The sequence below is a fragment of the Elgaria multicarinata genome, chromosome 15 (genome assembly GCF_023053635.1).
Source record: "Elgaria multicarinata webbii isolate HBS135686 ecotype San Diego chromosome 15, rElgMul1.1.pri, whole genome shotgun sequence".
In the NCBI taxonomy this organism is placed as follows: domain Eukaryota; kingdom Metazoa; phylum Chordata; class Lepidosauria; order Squamata; family Anguidae; genus Elgaria; species Elgaria multicarinata.
In genome coordinates this window covers 4,145,624-4,163,043 of record NC_086185.1, presented here as the reverse complement: position 1 = coordinate 4,163,043, position 17,420 = coordinate 4,145,624, and positions in this window count along the sequence as shown.

Here is a 17,420-nt window from a genome sequence, read left to right as displayed (position 1 = left end):
AGCTTGCTATGGAAAGACAGCACAAATTATTATCATCTTAACTTTGCCATGGAAGTGCGTGTGTGTGTGTGCGCACTTGAAACCCAGTGTGATAACTGTATTTTACAACAGATGGTGTCTAGCTGGCAGAATTTGACCTAGCAAGTCAAGCTCAAACAGACAGCTGTCCATCAGTGCCTCCATAAATATCTTGGTTTTTTTTAATGAACACATGATTTATTATGCAGACTTTTGGAGTGGGGTCTCTAACTTTTGTTGCTCCTCTATAAAGCAAAGGTGGCAATTTCTGAAGGACCAGCCATTTTTACCTACTGGACCTCCCAGCATGGTTTGCAGTCTGTGAGGTGCCAAAAATTGCCCAAGGGAAAGAGAGAGAAAAAACTAGAACCACCAGTTTGCCACCAAAATCCAGGGGCAAACCACTCTGTAGTGCTTCAGAGTGTGATAAAAGTTAAACAATAAAAGTGAACATTAAAAAAGAATGATAAAAACAACAAGGGCAATAGCAGCAAATCAGTAGTCATTTATGAGAAGGCCATAGTAAAATCAAACATTTTAAGGCCTTCTTAAAAGCCTGTAAAGGTGATGTATGGCAGATCGTTGGTGGAAGTTCGTTACACAGGTGTAAGGCCACTGCTGAGAAGGCCCTCTCCCATGTGGAGACCCATCTTTTGGGGTGGAGTGGGGTGGAGAGAGGTGAGGGTCATGTGTGCATTTTATTCACCCCTTCTATAAAGTGTCATGGGCATTGTTAGGAATATAAGAGTCAAACCTTTACTCTATCTAGCCAGCCTGGTATTGTTGACACTGACTGGCAACAGCAGCTGTCCAGGGTTTTAGGGAGGTGTTATCCCAGCTCTACTTGGAGAAACTGGAGACTGAACATGAGACTGCATACAAAAGCTATATTTACAGATTCCTTTTCAAACAGTTTGTGGATTAGTCCAGGAATTGGTCAGAATGACTTCCTGTGGAAATCTGACCAACTGAATGAAAATGAACTTGGCAGATTCACCCACCCCAACTACCCAGAACCAGGTTTATCTTGAACAAGGAACTCTGGGAGCTACCCTTCAGAAAAGTGTATTCTGCACTGACAGCTTGCTAGGAAATGGATAGCCTAGCTCACTGGGACCTCTGTGGGGCTTAAGCCCTTTCAACCCAGCCAGTCAGCAGACTTATGTCCTACGTCTTCTATGCCAGAAAGAGTCAGATAACCAAGATGCAAAGAGCCAATACATTTTCACCTTACTCCATACAACCTCAGAGTCTCAGCTAGCTTCACCCTTTGAACAGTTTGATTCCAAGAAAACAGAAAGTCTTTGCAGATTTGTTTCTATCTGCCCCATTGCTCTGTGCTTGCTTTGCCTCCAACCTGTTAGGAAAAAGTGCATAGAGTTTCATCCAGTTCACTTAGGCTGTTTCTACACCAGCCCGAAAATCTGGGCTGGTCACAGCCAAGTCCCTGTGTGTCCAAATGATGCACAGGGACTCCCAGGAGGAAGGAGGGATGAGAGCGGGTTTTCCCAGGGTTAAGTACTCTCTGGGAAAACCAGATTCTTCCTGCGGCCTCGGGATTGTCCCGAGAACATGGAAGGTGTGGCCTCCCAACCTGACTTCTTCCCTCCTCCTCACAAGTAGCGGGGAGTAGTAGAGGGAAGGAACTGGGCCAGGAGGAAGCAGGGGTGGGGGGAGTGTTTTTTTCTTTTTTAAATGTACATTTAGGTGGAGCGCACATGCACTCATCTCCTTTTAAAAAATGGCAGGAGTGACATCCCCTTCCTCCCGGGATGTCACACCCGCATGTGGACTAAGGGGAGGATCTCACGATCAGGATCTCACGAGATCCTCCCTCCTCCCTCCCTCCCTCTACACTGGGATGGTGAGGAAATTGCCTTAAATAGAGTTATCTTGACAATTTCTCAGTATTATTCCATTGAATAGGACCTCAGGGATGGGGGGATTTAATTTTTAGTTAAAGTTAGTATAATTTAACTAAAACTGTCCTAGGACAGGTGAGAAAAAACCAAATACATCATCAGAGAAAAAAATACTTTTGATTTTTATTTTCTTGTACCCACAAATGATCCTATGAATTTATCCTCAGTGGTTTCCAAATAACGCCATTGAAGAATTTGGATTTGAGCTTTATTCAGGGCAAATCCTCTCTGTTACATGATCAAAGGTAAACCGTCTTACGGATCACTCCTATATTTGCCTGCTCAGAAGTAAGTCTCATGGTGTAGAATGGGTAATCCTATACCCAGGTAAGCAGCTATAAGATCACACCTATAGCTTCCTATGGGGCACTACCCCCTAGCACCTACTGCTGACCACCTCTTGACCACCCTCTCAGGCTCCTAGCAGATCCAGTGCTGCTTTTCCAAGTTGCTTTTTCTGCAATGAATCTCTGTACAGCTTGATGTGAGACATGGATTAAGTTAAAACGAATGCAGAAAAGAAGAGAGGAAATCAAGTTTCAAAATGTATTTGTTCAGTGATGCAAAAGAAAAAGACACTCTGAGCTCCATCTGACGAGCATTTTACTGCACGCTCATTACTAGGCATTCATGGATTGCTCACATGATGTCTCTGTCTCTCTCGTGTCTTCCACCCCCTCTGGCACACCCCTCCCCCATATTCCCCAGAAAAAGTCTGGTTCCTGCTCTCTCCTGCCAGACTGAATGAGCCTCGTTAGTTCCTGTTTTCTGGAAGCGACATCGGAGCAATGACGGAGAAGCTATGGGAGCTGCGTGTTTCTACCTACATGTGATGGAGCTCTCTGTATGAAATAATACTATATTTCCTCCTTAATAGCCCTCCTTAATTTTTAAAGTTCCTGCTAAGAGAGAAGATGAAACTCAAGTCACTCTGCTGAACAATACTTAAAATTAAGTAGAGAAGGCATAAGCGATCAAGGCTCCAGACATAACAATGTTCATTGTAGAAGAGGTATTAATTGAAGTGAAAAACTCCATACGCTAGTTAACTGAAAGAGTGCATTTACTTGATATTAATTTTGAAGCTAAACACAGAGATATCAAACTATGGAGTTCATGCAAGGAAAAAATGTTCTAGAATAAAGTTCTTAACAAGGAACAAGTGGAACATTTAGAAGACGGTTATTCTTATTTTTGTTTTCCTGAAATAACTCTGTAGTTATACTGTGTTTTAAAGGAAGTGTAGTCAGGAGGTCATTCATGTTGTAAGAACATAAAACATATGACTTTCCCTGCTGGATCAGACCAAGGGTCCATCTAGTCCAGCACTCTGTTCACACAGTGGCCAATCAACTGTCGACAAGGGACCAACAAAGCAGGACATGTTGCAATAGCACCCTCCCACCCATGTTCCCCAACAACTGATGCACGCAGGCTTTCTGCCTCAGATCTTGGAGGTAGCACACAACCATCAGGGCTAGTAGCCATGGATAGCCTTCTCTACCATACATTTATCCAACCCCCTTTTAAAGCCCTCCACATTGGTGTAAGCCTATGCGGCAGGGTCTTGCTATTTACTGTTTTACTCTGTACAGCACCATGTACATTGATGGTGCTATATAAATAAATAAATAAATAAATAAATAAATAAATAATAATAATAATGGTCATTATAATCCAACTGGCCAGTCCCTCATAGATCACTTGGTGCCTTCTGGTTGCTGGGATTTTGCAAAGGATGCTGGACTATATGGCTTTGGAATGATCTGGGAAAGCTCTTCTTATTTTCTTAAGCAAGAGGAAGGAACAGGAGATCAAGGGAGGCAGGAAAATAATTTCAGGAGCTGTCGGACCTGAAGACCATGCAACCAAATCTGGCCCTCTGGGAATCTCCCATAGGGCCACATCCCTTCCCTTATCTTCAACCACTTTCCCCTCATTCTCCAACTATTTGGTGATTCCCTGGCTTTTGCATATTTTCCTCCCATTCTAAGAGGCTGAAATCGCTCTCCAGATCTTAGTTACTAGCAGTAATAGCATTAAGCTGAAACACGCTGGCATTTTGCCTGCCACTTTTGCCTTTCACCCTGCCCCCATTTTCCCTTCAGCCCAGCCCACCACAGGGATGTGACCACTGAGAGCTTCCCTGAAAAAGAATCAAGTCCTTAAGGCCAAAAGGTGTCCATGATAGGCATTAGAGCCTGTCCCTGCCTGGTCCAGAAAGACAGACCCCTCTCCCTCAGATATTGGGAGTACATGAAGCAAGACATCCATGGAAGACATCACTATAGAGGTAGGTTCCAATGGGAGCTTGTGTTCCTTCAGGTATCCTGGGCCCTTTCAGGAATTAAAAGGCCCAAACCAGCACTTTGTATTACCGATTCACCAGCTGGGAGCCAATGGAGTTGCTGCGACCCATGGTGTCCAGAAGTGTTGGAACATGTCTTGTATCTGCTTCCTCTTTGTTATCCTTCTTTCAGATGGAAGCATGTAGGACTAAGCCCTTGTGAAATGCAATATGAAGGACGGGGCGTCTGGATGCACAGCACTAGCAACGTAGTACCTTCTGCAGGACAATAACTACAGACTTGTCCTGTTCATTTGCCATTTTGATGCAGCTGTGTCGTACTCTTGCAACCAAGAGATTGATCGGTTAAATGCTGCGCAGTAATAGTCTAAATAAACCTTCTTGATTTCCATAAGTCATTGTTATCCAACTGGAAGCAGAAGCATCTGGGCACATCCTTCTATAAGATGTTCTGTTAACCTAATGAATTTTTCATCAGCAATAAGAATATAATAAGTATAGAGGCTATGTTTAGTTCGGCTCATATTACACAACATTTCCTTTGATGTCTGCTTTGGCAGAACTTTGCAGTTTTGTTCTGTCCATAGCTCTATACTCCCCCTATTGCATTTCATTATTTCCACCCTCATTTAAGTGAAATCTACAGAGCAATGCACCATGTACATTGATGGTGCTATATAAATAAATAAATAAATAATAATAATAATAACAACAACAACAACAACAATGCAGGAGATGTCTGTCCCGATATATTCATTTTGTTATGGAACCCTCTAATAGTTGCACTATAATTAAAGATTAAAATAATAGGGTATGTGTGGGGGTAGGTGGGGGCAGTACGGCTAGTTTAATTTTATTTTGTTCAAATGAAGGATTTGAATGATGCAGCAAGTACTTTGGGGAGGAATAAGAAAAACACATAAATACAATTTATGTCACCGTGATATTTACTGGTGTCCTTTTTTATAAGGTTATATCATCAGTAAAACCACCACCTTCTTCTTCCTCTTCTAACTCTTCTTGTTCTCCTCCTCCTCCTCCTCCTCCTCCTCCTCCTCCTCCTCCTCCTCCTCCTCCTTCTTTTTCTTCTTCTCCTTCTTCAGATCATCAACCCTTGCTAGTTAAAAAGTGTGTGTGTGTGTGAGAGAGAGAGAGAGAGAGAGAGAGAGAGAGAGAGAGAGAGAGAGAGAGAGAGGAGGAGGAGGAGGAGGAGGAGGAGGAGGAGGAGGAGGATTCTGCCCGTGTCACTTTTGAGCTTCTTTTGATGATCTTCAAATAATACTTACCTTTTAAAATAGCACTTTTCTTTTCCTGCCTAAGAAACTCATTGATCATGTCAAATGCATTTCTGTTCTATTCTGTATCAGATGAATACATCCTTAAAGAACTAAAAACAAAAAGGAAAATAAGATGAAGTGAGAACATTGAGTGAAATGCACAGGTGCAATTAGAAAGTTTGTATTTAGACAGCTTTAACTCGACACTGTAACACAGTAACCTGGTTCACATGATCACTGAAGCCTACCAAGGCTTATTTAAGCCACAGTGGTTTGCAGCACCCACAGGTGACATATTGCTGATTCAAGACCCCACATTGGCTTCTTGTATCATCCCTAAACCTGGTGACGATGGCTTGTTGGGTTGGTTACCTACAACAGTCCATGGGTATCTCCAGGTAGGGCTGGAAAAACTCCTGCCTGAAATCCCAGGGAGTCACTGCTGCCAGTCAGGGACAACAATACTAGGCTGCTAGGACTTGACTTGGCTTCACCAGCAGCCATTGACCACCCTCAGGCTTGTGGTTGGGTTCTGAATAGGGGTGTGCACGGACCCCCTGCTCCGCTTCTCTTACAGATCCGCGATTTGGGGATCAGGCCACTTCGCTCTGCCCCCGCTCCGCCTATGTCCGCTCCGCTCCGCTGCGGAGCTCCGGATCCGGATCGGAGCTCCGTTTCCCCCCCCCCCCATAGGCTTGCATTGAAAGTTAAAAAAGTATACAACTTTTTTTCTGTTAAAGTTAGAAACCTCAAGTTTGGCACCATGACACCTCACGCACACCAAGTTTCAAGCCAATCCCATCATCCTCTGATGTTAGGGGAATTTTTGAAAATCGGGCACCCCATTCACACCCCTTTCGATAGCTCCGCCAATTTGCACGTTTAAAACCTCAAACTCGGCACCATGATAGCTTATCCAGGGATACACATGGACGCCCAGACTCAAGGCAATCCCATCATCCCCTGATTTTTGGCGGGGCTCTAACCTTTTAACACCCCAAATCAAGTCCCATTTTACAACTACGTCAATTTGCATGTCAGAAACCTCACCTTAGGTCCCATGACAGCTAACCCATTTGTCCACATGGACGCCAAGTTTCAAGCCAATCCCATCATCCCCTGATTTTAGGGGAATTTATGAAAGTTGGACACCCCAGTATCTCAGGGATTTAAAGCTGCAGACAGCTCAATGGGCCCATTTCAAAGGAAATCCCAACATGCCATCAATTGGGGAGTAGAGATCAACCTAAACATGAATCTTCTTCCACACTTGAAAAATTGATTTGGAACTTGAGCACAGGAGGACTTCTACCCTGAGTCAAAGCCCCCTCCCTCCTGCTACCAACTGTCTCTGGAGACGCCACCAGTGAGGGAGGAAGCAGCAGCCAGGCACCTCTCCACCATGCCTGGGTCCAGCTCCAGCTGAGAGCCCCCTCCCTCCTGCTACCAACTGTCTCTGCAGAGGCCACCAGTGAGGGAGGAAGCAGCAGCCAGGCACCTCTCCACCGTGCCTGGGTCCAGCTCCAGCTGAGAGCCCCCTCCCTCCTGCTACCAACTGTAACTGCTGAACTTTACAACTAAGATTGTAGTGCCTGAATTTGCTTTCCTTTCCCCCCTCCTCCTCCTCCCTCCCAATCCCCTTTCCATTTGTGTCATGTCTTTTAGATTGTAAGCCTGTGGGCAAGGACTGTCAAGAAATACTTTTGTAAGCTGTCGTGAGAGCCTTTTTTGGCTGAATGGCGGCATAAAAATCCTTAAATAAAAAATAATAATAAAAAAGACACACAAAAACCATCCCTGCGAGGTGGGCAGGGGAGGAGGGAGGGAAGGCAGGCAGGCAGCAGACATTTCTGGGGGCACAAGGAAGTGAGCCAAGGATAGTTTTAAAGCCAGTAATGCATATAAAATGGAATAAAATAAATAAATAAATAAATAAATAAACAAAGGAGGGGTGGAATTAAAAGAAGCAGTGTTGCTGAATAAACAACAAGAAGATTTTTTAAAAAAAGGCTATATCTGTCTTTTACCAGTAAGAGGGGAGTGGACGTGCCCAAGGGGAGGGGGAATCATCTGCCAATTTGACTGGTCCTGTCTAGGTACCAGTCTTTAAGAAGCAAACGATCACTTCAACTCATGATAGGCATTCTCTCCAGTGATTTTTTATTATTATTATTATTATTATTATTATTATTATTATTATTATTATTATTATTATTATTATTTATATAGCACCATCAATGTACATGGTTTACCTTTGGAGGGCTCTGATGATCCTCCAAGGTCAGGAGAGTGCACTGGGCACGTCCACATGCCCTAGGGGAGCTCATCCTCTTCTACCACATCTATTCAGTTGTTCCCCAAAGTTAGGGTGGGTAGCAGTGCTGTGTTTTCTATCTCTTATTATTGGCTTAGTATATGATTTCAGGTTGTGTTTGTGCATTTGGTGGAGCTACTGTTTTAAAAAACTCTGGGAAAAGTCTGTTCAGACTAAGAAAGAGAAGTTCCCAGAATCCCAAGTTACCCGTTTTGCCTATCCCTTCCTCCAACTTTGGGATCATGTGATCATGACCAGGAGTTGACTCTGCCCCTCAGCCCTTTGAAAAAGGTACATTTCCCCACTGTTTTACCCGATTTTTCCAAAAATTCTAACAAGCGAACCGCAGCACGCAGAGAGCTGAGAGTAGGCTCAAAATGACCCCCAGCCACAAATCTCTAAGCACAAGAAGTTTCAGAAAGATAGCTTAAAAAAACAACCCAGTTATCCCCTATTCTTTTCCGCAATGCAATCCTATGGGCGAAATTTTTCAAAATGGGGATCGGATCGGTCAGCGAAAAGAGAAGCGCTCTGCGTATGGGCGCTTCTCTTCACCGTGCTTCTACGGGTCCCCGGTCCGCTTCTACTCCGCCTCTGGGCAAGGCGAAGCAGGCCAATTCGCTTCTGATTCTCCGCTTCTAATCGGAGGGGAGCACATCCCTAGTTCTGAAGATCTGCCCAACATTGCATGCAGCCTCCACAGGCCCTCTCCAGTTCAAGGTGAACCACTGTAGTAGAGGTAGGAATAAGAGCTCTATAAAGATTGGTTTGGCTCAGCCTCTGTCCAGCCATATCCCAAATCTAAAGGGAACTCAACTCAATGACCTAGACCTAATCAGAGATTGTTGAGTCAAAGCACTAACAACTAAATGGACCTCACTTGTAACAGACCACTGTTCAGTCCAGATGATAGCCATTGGCTTATATGGGTGCCTATATTGTCACCCTATTCCCTAAGTAAGCTCTGGAAATACAGGAGAAACTATCATGCCCATAAAAGTGAGGCTCATAGAGCAGTCCTCACAGATGCTCTACCTGCCTCATAGAATCATAGAATAGAATAACAGAGTAGGAAGGGACCTACATGGCCATCAAGTCCAACCCCCTTCCAAATACAGGAATCCACCCTAAAGCATCCCTGACAGATGGTTGTCCAGCTGCCTCTTGAATGCCTCTAGTGTGGGAGAGCCCACAACCTCCCTAGGTAACTGATTCCATTGTCATAGTGCTCTAACAGTCAGGAAGTTTTTCCTGATGTCCAGCTGAAATCTGGCTTCCTTTAACTTGAGCCCGTTATTCTGTGTCCTGTACTCTGGGAGGATCGAGAAGAGATCCTGGCCCTCCTTTGTGTGACAACCTTTTAAGCATTTGAAGAGTGCTATCATGTCTCCCCTCAATCTTCTTTTCTCCAGGCTAAACATGCCCAATTCTCTCAGTCTCTCTTCATAGGGCTTTGTTTCCACACCCCTGATCATCCTGGTTGCCCTTCTCTGAACACGCTCCAGCTTGTCTGCGTCCTTCTTGAATTGTGGAGCCCAGAACTGGACTCTCCTTCCCCAGCTGGGAATAAAAGTGCAAACCTACCCAGCCCAGCCCAGCCCAGCCACAACAACGAGTGGCACAGAGAACAGTTTTAGGCAGCTGGGTGGTTGGTTGGAGATAAGACTGTATGAGACAAAGATATGGATATGCCGGTGGTGTGGTGTGTTTCTCTCCATCTCTGATGCACTGACCCGACAGGCAGGAAAGGCACGTCACCCCAACTACACATGTTAATGAACCCTGCTGAATGATATCTAGCTGCTGCCACAGATGCTGTCACTGAGTTTGTGAGGAGGAAAAGTTTGTCCTCCTTCATAGTTTTGGCCTGATATTGCCCAAAATGTAGCAGCCAGAGAATTGTACGTAGAGTTGGTATATCAGCCAGCAGCTCAATGCTAATTACAACTGTCACTATAGGTCTCTTTCCTTTCTTCACCATAGAGACAACTAGTGATGTGCTCCACTTCTAATCAGACCGGCGAAATAGAAGCTGAGCGGGGTGCTTTGCCTCCCCTTAAGGCGGAGGCGAAGAGGATTGGGGGGCCGGTGGAGCGTGGCGAAGAGGATCGAGGTGAAGGCAGATCCTTCGCCTCAATCCGGAGCTCCGCCGGAAAGGTAAGTGGGGTTTACCGGGCCCTGCCGCTGTCGCTGTCGCCGTCGCCCATGCGGCGACAGCGGCAGGGCCCGGTAAACCTCCCTCCTCTCCCTTACCTGCCTCAGTCTGCGGTCCCTCGGCTTCTTCAATTGAGCCCGCAGTTCAACCAGGAAGTCTAGGCCGCACCCAGACTTCCTGGTTGAACCGCGGGCTCAATTGACGAAGCCAACGGACCGCGGACGGAGGCAGGTAAGGCCCCCCTTCCCCTTGGTCCCTTACCGGGCTCTGCCGCCATTACCGCACAGGTGGCGACGGCGGCAGGGCCCGGTAACCCACCCGCCCTCCTCTCCCGGCCTTACCTGGCACCAGTCCCCTCCACTGCGGAGCTCCAATTCGGAGCCGGAGCTCCACAGCGAAGAGGAGCGGAGTATGGGCGGAGCGGCATGGAGCGGGCCGATTCGAAATTTTCAGATCGGCCCGCGGGGCAGAGTGGGGGGTCCGTTCACACCCCTAGAGACAACACACTTTCTTTAAAATCCAAGTTGCTTTGGACTTCTCTGCTATTAGTTTGGATGTTAATATTAGGACACTTTATACTAGGGGTGTGCACGGACCCCCCGCTCCGCTTCTCTTCCAGATCCACGATTTCTTGATTGGGCCGCTTCGCTCCGCCCCCGCTCAGCCTATGTCTGCTCCGCTCCGCTGCGGAGCTCTGGATCCGGATCGGAGCTCTGTTTTCCCCCCCAATAGGCTTGCATTAAGCTTAAAAAGTATACAATTTTTTTTCTGTTAAATTTAGAAAACTCAAGTTTGGCACCATGACACCTCATGGATGTATACACACGCATGCCAAGACTCAAGGCAATCCCATCATCCCCTAATTTTTGGGGAATTTATGAAAATCGGGCACCCCATTCATACCCCTTTCGATAGCTCCGTCAATTTGCACGTTAGAAACCTCAAACTCACCACCATGATAGCTTATCCAGGGATACACATGCATGCCAAGACTCAAGGCAGTCCCATCATCCACTGATTTTTGGGGAATTTATGAAAATCGGGCACCCCATTTGCAGATGTGGACTGTTCTCTGACATTTGGACAGATAAAAAAAGGGAAGTGGGCACACTCACAGATGCCATCTAGACCCACAATCATGCCAAGGTACAAGGCAATCCCATCATCCCCTGATTTTTGGCGGAGCTTAAACCTGCAGACAGTTCAATGGGACCATTTCAAAGGAAATCCCAAGATGCCATGAATTGGGGAGTAGAGATCAACCTAAATATGAATCTTCTTCCACACTTGAAAAATGGATTTGGAACTTCCAAAAGTCTAATTGAGCGCAGGAAGGACTTCTCCCCTGAGTCAAAGCCAGACACAAACCATCCCTGCGAGGCGGGCAGGGGAGGAGGGAGGGAAGGCAGGCAGGCAGCAGACATTTCTGGGGGCATAAGGAAGTGAGCCAAGGATAAGCCAGTAATGCATATAAAATGGAATAAATAAATAAATAAATAAATAAACAAAGGAGGGGTGGAATTAAAAGCAGCAGTGATGCTGAATAAACAACAAGAAGAACTGTTTTAAAAAGGCTATATCTGTCTTTTACCAGTAAGAGGGTGGGAGTGGACGTGCCCAAAGGGGGAAGCATCTGCCAATTTGACTGGTCCTGTCTAGGTACAAGTCTTTAAGAAGCAAACGCTCACTTCAACTCATGATAGGCATTGCTTCACTGGGTTACTCTTTGGAGGGCTCTGATGGCCCTCCAAGTACAGGAGAGTGAGGGCACGTCCACATGCCCTAGGGGAGCTCATCCCCTTGCACCACATGTATTCAGTTGTTCCCCAAAGTTAGGGTGGGTAGCACTGCTGTGTGTTTCCTATCTGTTAGTATGATTTCAGGTTGTGTTTGTGCATTTGGTGGAGCTACTGTTTTAAAAAAACACTGGGAAAACTCCGTTCAGACTAAGAAAGAGAAGTTTCCAGAATCCCAAGTTACCCATTTTGCCTATCCCCTCCTCCAACTTTGGGATCATGTGATCATGACCGGGAGTTGACTCTGCCCCTCAGCAATCGAAAAGGTAATCTTTTTCCCGCCTTTACCCTACTTTTTAAAAAATTCTAGCAAGCAAACCGCACCATGCAGAGAGCTGAGAGTAGGCTCAAAATGACCCCCAGCCATGACTCTCTAAGCACAAGAAGTTTCAGAAAGATAGCTTCAAAAACAACACAGTTATCCCCTTTTCTTTTCCGCAATGCAATCCTATGGGCGAAATGTTTCAAAATGGCGATCGGATCAGTCCACGGAAAGAGGATCGCTCCGAAAATGGGCGCTTCTCTTTGCCTTGCTTCTAGGGGTCCGCGGTCCACTTCTACTCTGCCTCTGGGCAAGGCGGAGCAGGCCAATTCGCTTCTGCTTCTCCGGTTCTAATCGGAGCGGAGCACATGCCTACTTTATACTGCCATTTTCAAGAGCAGGTTATTCAAACATCATAATGATAAAGCAGGTGTGAACATTCCTTTAGACCTTGTTGAAATAAATGGAGAAGGGGGAGAGATGTCCCACATTTTTTCCCAGTTCAACACTTACCTTGCCCTTGAGGATTTTTTTCTGGTCCCAGAGCATCATCACACAGGGGAAAAACACATTTGCTTACTGCCACTTCTCTGCCCGCATTTATTTATTTATTTATTTATTTATTTATTTATTAAACTTATATACCGCTCCCGTAGCCAGGGCTCTCTGGGCGGTTTACAGAAATTCTAAACTTGAGGTAAAAACAAGTATACAAAATTTAAAACTCTAAAACACAGAACATACACTTTACTTTACTTTCTTTATTGCGATCTATAGATCCATAAAAAGAAAACAAACAAACAACAAACAACCAAACACAAGAATCAGACATGAAATCATACAATTAGAGCTATTATCAACTTTAGTCTAATACACAAAGAGCTCTAATCTTGGCCGCCACTGTAAGAAATTTAGCAACAGCCAAAGTTACACTTGAAGACTTATCTTCCAACAGAAACTTAACATAAAATTTGCCTGAAGTTCTGGACAGTTTGCTCAACAATGGGGTAATCATAAGATGGCGGGCCTGATTATAAAAGCTACAGGACAGAAGGATATGCTCCATCGTCTCCACTTCCGTATTCCTACAAGGGCACCGTCGTTCCTGATAAGGGATACCAGCATATCTGCCCTGAAGTAATTCAATAGAGTAAACATTGCATCTGGCCTTGGAGAAGGCAATACGATATTTAGCGACCGACAAGTTCTTTAGATAGTCAGCCAGCTGAAGAGGCCCAACGTAATGAACGTGCAATGCACTGGGAGAGCAAGAGACATGAGAGCGAGCACATAAGTCGCAGAAGGCTATATCCCACAGTCTTTGTTCGATAGCTTTAAAAGCAAAATTCAAGCCCAGATTAAGGAGGAGGGAAGAGGAGAGACCTATTGAAGCTGCCTTCCTGGCAAGAAGCTTGGACCAGCTGTTCACGTAGTTGTCCTGAGCCAGACAGGGAAGCAGACCTGAGCCCCTCCCAAAAAGACTAACTTCCATCCAAAATTTTAAGGCAGACCACCAAGCCCTAAGCGAAAGAGAGCTTTCCCCGGTTTCCAACAAAAGTACCGAATTAGGGACACACTTTGGGAGTTGAAGAAGGGTCCTCAAAAACCTTGTCTGCAGCCTATCTATCTCAGATGTTAATCCCCCTATCCAGATATTGGAGGCATATAAAAGCTGGGCTGCAGACTTGGCATTAAACACTTTGATGGCAGACGGTATAAACATTCCCCCTTTAGTAAAGAAAAAGCGTGTTATTACAGCTGAACTGACTGAAGCTTTATTAAGGGTGGCCGATCTATGGGCACTCCAGGACAGGGTATGATGGAATAGCAGCCCCAGATAAGAGAAAATTTTCACCTGTTCCAGGATATGCCCATCAAGGGACCACCGACGTTGAGAAAATCTATTTTCAAAGACCATGACTTTAGATTTCTCAAAATTAATTTTCAGATCGTTAGTCAAACAAAAGTTGGAGAATTTCATTAAAAGATGTTTCAAACCAGGTCTAGAGCGGGAGAGAATAACAGCATCGTCTGCGTAAAGTAAAATAGGAATTTTCCTTGCGCCAAGTTTGGGCAAGTGTCCTTCATGGTCAGACAGGGCCTCCTCAATATCATTTATGTATAGGTTAAATAGTGTAGGTGCGAGGATACAGCCCTGTCTTACTCCTCTAGACATAGGAATTTCATTTGAAAGCTGTCCCTGTGTGCCACATCTAACTTGCATCCTGCTGTCGCTGTATAGAACCATTATAAGATTAAGAAGTCTTTTGTCCACCAGGATTTTATCTAATTTCTCCCATAGTTTAGTTCTAGGGATGGAGTCGAAAGCGGACTTCAGATCCATGAAGGCGACAAACAGTTTGCTACGTAGAAACTTTAGATGTTTCTCGGTTAAGTGAAAAAGAATCAGACCATGATCAGAAGTGGAATGATTCTTTCTAAAGGCAGCTTGGGCCTCCGTGACACCATTATTGGCCTCGAGGATGTCAGTTAGTCTATTAGATAGAAATCGAGCATAAAGCTTGCCTATTATTGAGAGGAGGCTGATAGGTCTAAAATTCCCAGGATCCTTTGGATGTCCCTTTTTGTATATCGGAACCAGAATTGCGTGTCTCCAACTGTCAGGGATTTTGCCAGATTGATTTATAACGGCAAAAAGAGCGGCTAACAAAGGGGCCCACCAATCCTGATTGATTTTAATAAATTCAGCAGGGATAAAATCTATGCCGGGTGCCTTACCCCCTTTAAGTTGTTGGATTAATTCAATCACTTCCTCCTTAGAGACTGAATTCCAGGGGGGGAGGGAAGAGAAAGTGACATCCTGCATATCAACCTGAGCTGATTGTATAGTGTCTGGGTCGGTAAAAATGGCTCTGAAATGATCCTCCCAGACCTGAGCTGGAATTGTACAACTGGGTGCTTGGCAGTTGGATCGTAAGGCGCCCGACACAATCTGCCAAAACATTTTTGAATCATTATTCAAGGAGGCATTTAACAGCAGGGACCAGGAGTTTCGTTCAGCTTGGCGTCTTTTTTGGGCTATGAGGGACTTATATTGCTTTTTTAGCTGAAAATAGATAGAAGGGAGATAATTGTAGCCCGATTTTCTGTAGGTTATATACGACTCCCTTAACTCATTTTTCTTCAGGTAACATTCTCTATCAAACCAAGTAGGGCCCTTATAGATCGTAGGGGCAGTATTGTCTGGGGCTGACCTGCCTGCATGAGTTAAAGCATCTTGGAAGGAGTCGATTAAATCATCATATGCTTTTATAGAGGATGCAGCCGATTCCTTGCACAAAATTGCTGATCTTAATCGAATTATTGAATCGGAGTTTAATCTTTCCTCTAGAAGACTGCTTAATTTATCAGACCATTTTACCCTTATTCTGTGTGGGCACTCAAACAGGATATCAGTTAAATGGGTATGGGGTAGTCTTAAATTAGGAGTTGGGGCACATAAAGTAAGGGTTAAAGGCTGGTGATCGCTACAGGTTCTGGTACCTATATAAAAATGATAAACTAACTGGAAGGCATTTCTAGACGCCAGCCCATAATCTATTGTGCTTGAACCAAATAAATTTGAGAAGGTAAATTCACCTGAGCCTTCCCAAAGGTCCACCCCATTTAAAATAATTAAATCTAGACTGAGCTGAAGTTGAGCCAGGCAAAAGCCAGCATAATTCAGAAACTGATCTTTTGAGTTTCTGTGTGGAAAATTTTGATTTTCCCTAAGTTCACTCAAGATAGGGTATCTTGCTTCTAGATCGTTGTTATTGGAGCCAATCCTGGCATTAAAGTCACCCAGAATATATAAATATGCATCAGGGAACCTAATAATTTGAGTGGATAAATAGCTCTCTACTTTATGCCAGAGTTTCTTGATCTGCTCATTGGATTTAGCAGGAGGGATATAAACATTCACAAAAATAAAGTGACTAGCATTAATTTCCAAGCAAATTCCAAACACCAGTTGTTCACAGTTTTCTAATTCAGTAACCTTAGCTATCAGTGAAGAGGACACCAGAATGGCAAGGCCACCCCTTGGACGGCCTTTCTTATTTACCCGGTGAGCATTCAAAGAGTAGGAGGAAAATCCATTAACAACAACAGTGTCCATGGCCCAAGTTTCCTGAAGCAAGATCACATCAAAGCAAGAGATATATTGACAGAAGCAGCTATCCCAACGTTTGTTTGCCCAGCCTGCAATATTCCAGGATATGATCCTGAGGTAGGAATCACCCTGGGGCCACTGGCATCAATCCAGTGGGGTAATCCCGATCAGTGATCCATCCATGTCCCTCTGAATGCAGCCATTCCTTTTTGCTGTCATGTGGTTCGATGGAAGCTGTGGGTCGGAATCGATGATACTGGGCGATATTAACTCTGATGTCGGCCCTACTTGATTAGCATTAGGCAGCCCTCCAGACAGCTGTGGCAGTTGGCAGGATGGGATGGATGACATCTTGCTCCCCACCGATGTATGCAGCACTCCTGGATAGAGGCATGACGTCGGACGAACATTGTCAACTTTCACAGGAGTGTCTTGGCCAAAAGTTATCAGATCTTGCAAGGTAGAGATGGTATGTTGCCCTTCGACCAAGGGCTGAGCACAAAAGAAATCGCCCTCCACCCCCGAATGAAGTGAATCAGGAGACAGTTCCTGTTCCAAGATAAGGGAGTCGGAGGGCCTGCTCGGAGATTGCTGCATGCTTTGAGGTTGGTATTCACACAATAGGCAGGAGGATGGTATAAAGCTTTTGTGTGGTAAATCTACTTCTTCAGTCACCGCAGTTGAAAAAGCCATGGATTTGCTGCTACTCAGTTTGGGGGCATTACACTGCAGCTGGAGGGTAGAATTAGAGCGGCTTTTGATGGATATTAATGGTTTAACCTGGAGATCTTTAAAAAGCCGTGATGGGTAGATCCCCACAGTGTGCAGAAAAAGTTTTTCCTTCATTAGTAAATTTGGGGTGGTAGGTTTAGTAAACTTCAATATGTACCTCTTATAAACAGGTGAAGAGAAAAGTAGTTCCACAGCCAACAAATATGATGGCTGAATATTTAGCAGCCATTTGAGGTTTAAGTTAGCACTTTGAACCGATGCCCAGAATGGGTGTTGTCCTCCATGGGGATGTACATCTATAACCATCGAGCAGGGCTGAAGAACTAGGCCACCATTTTTTCGCTCTATTATTCCAATATCTGGTCCACTATTGGGGGTTGTAAATAAACAGCCTCCATTATTGCAGTGAGGTTCGAAGACCAGATCTAAGCGGGGAGGGCGTGGTGGAGGTTGAGCCTGGATGCCTTGGCAGAGAAGCTTTTCTGGGAGCCACGTCAACAGTTTATTTAAAGAGCTAAGCAC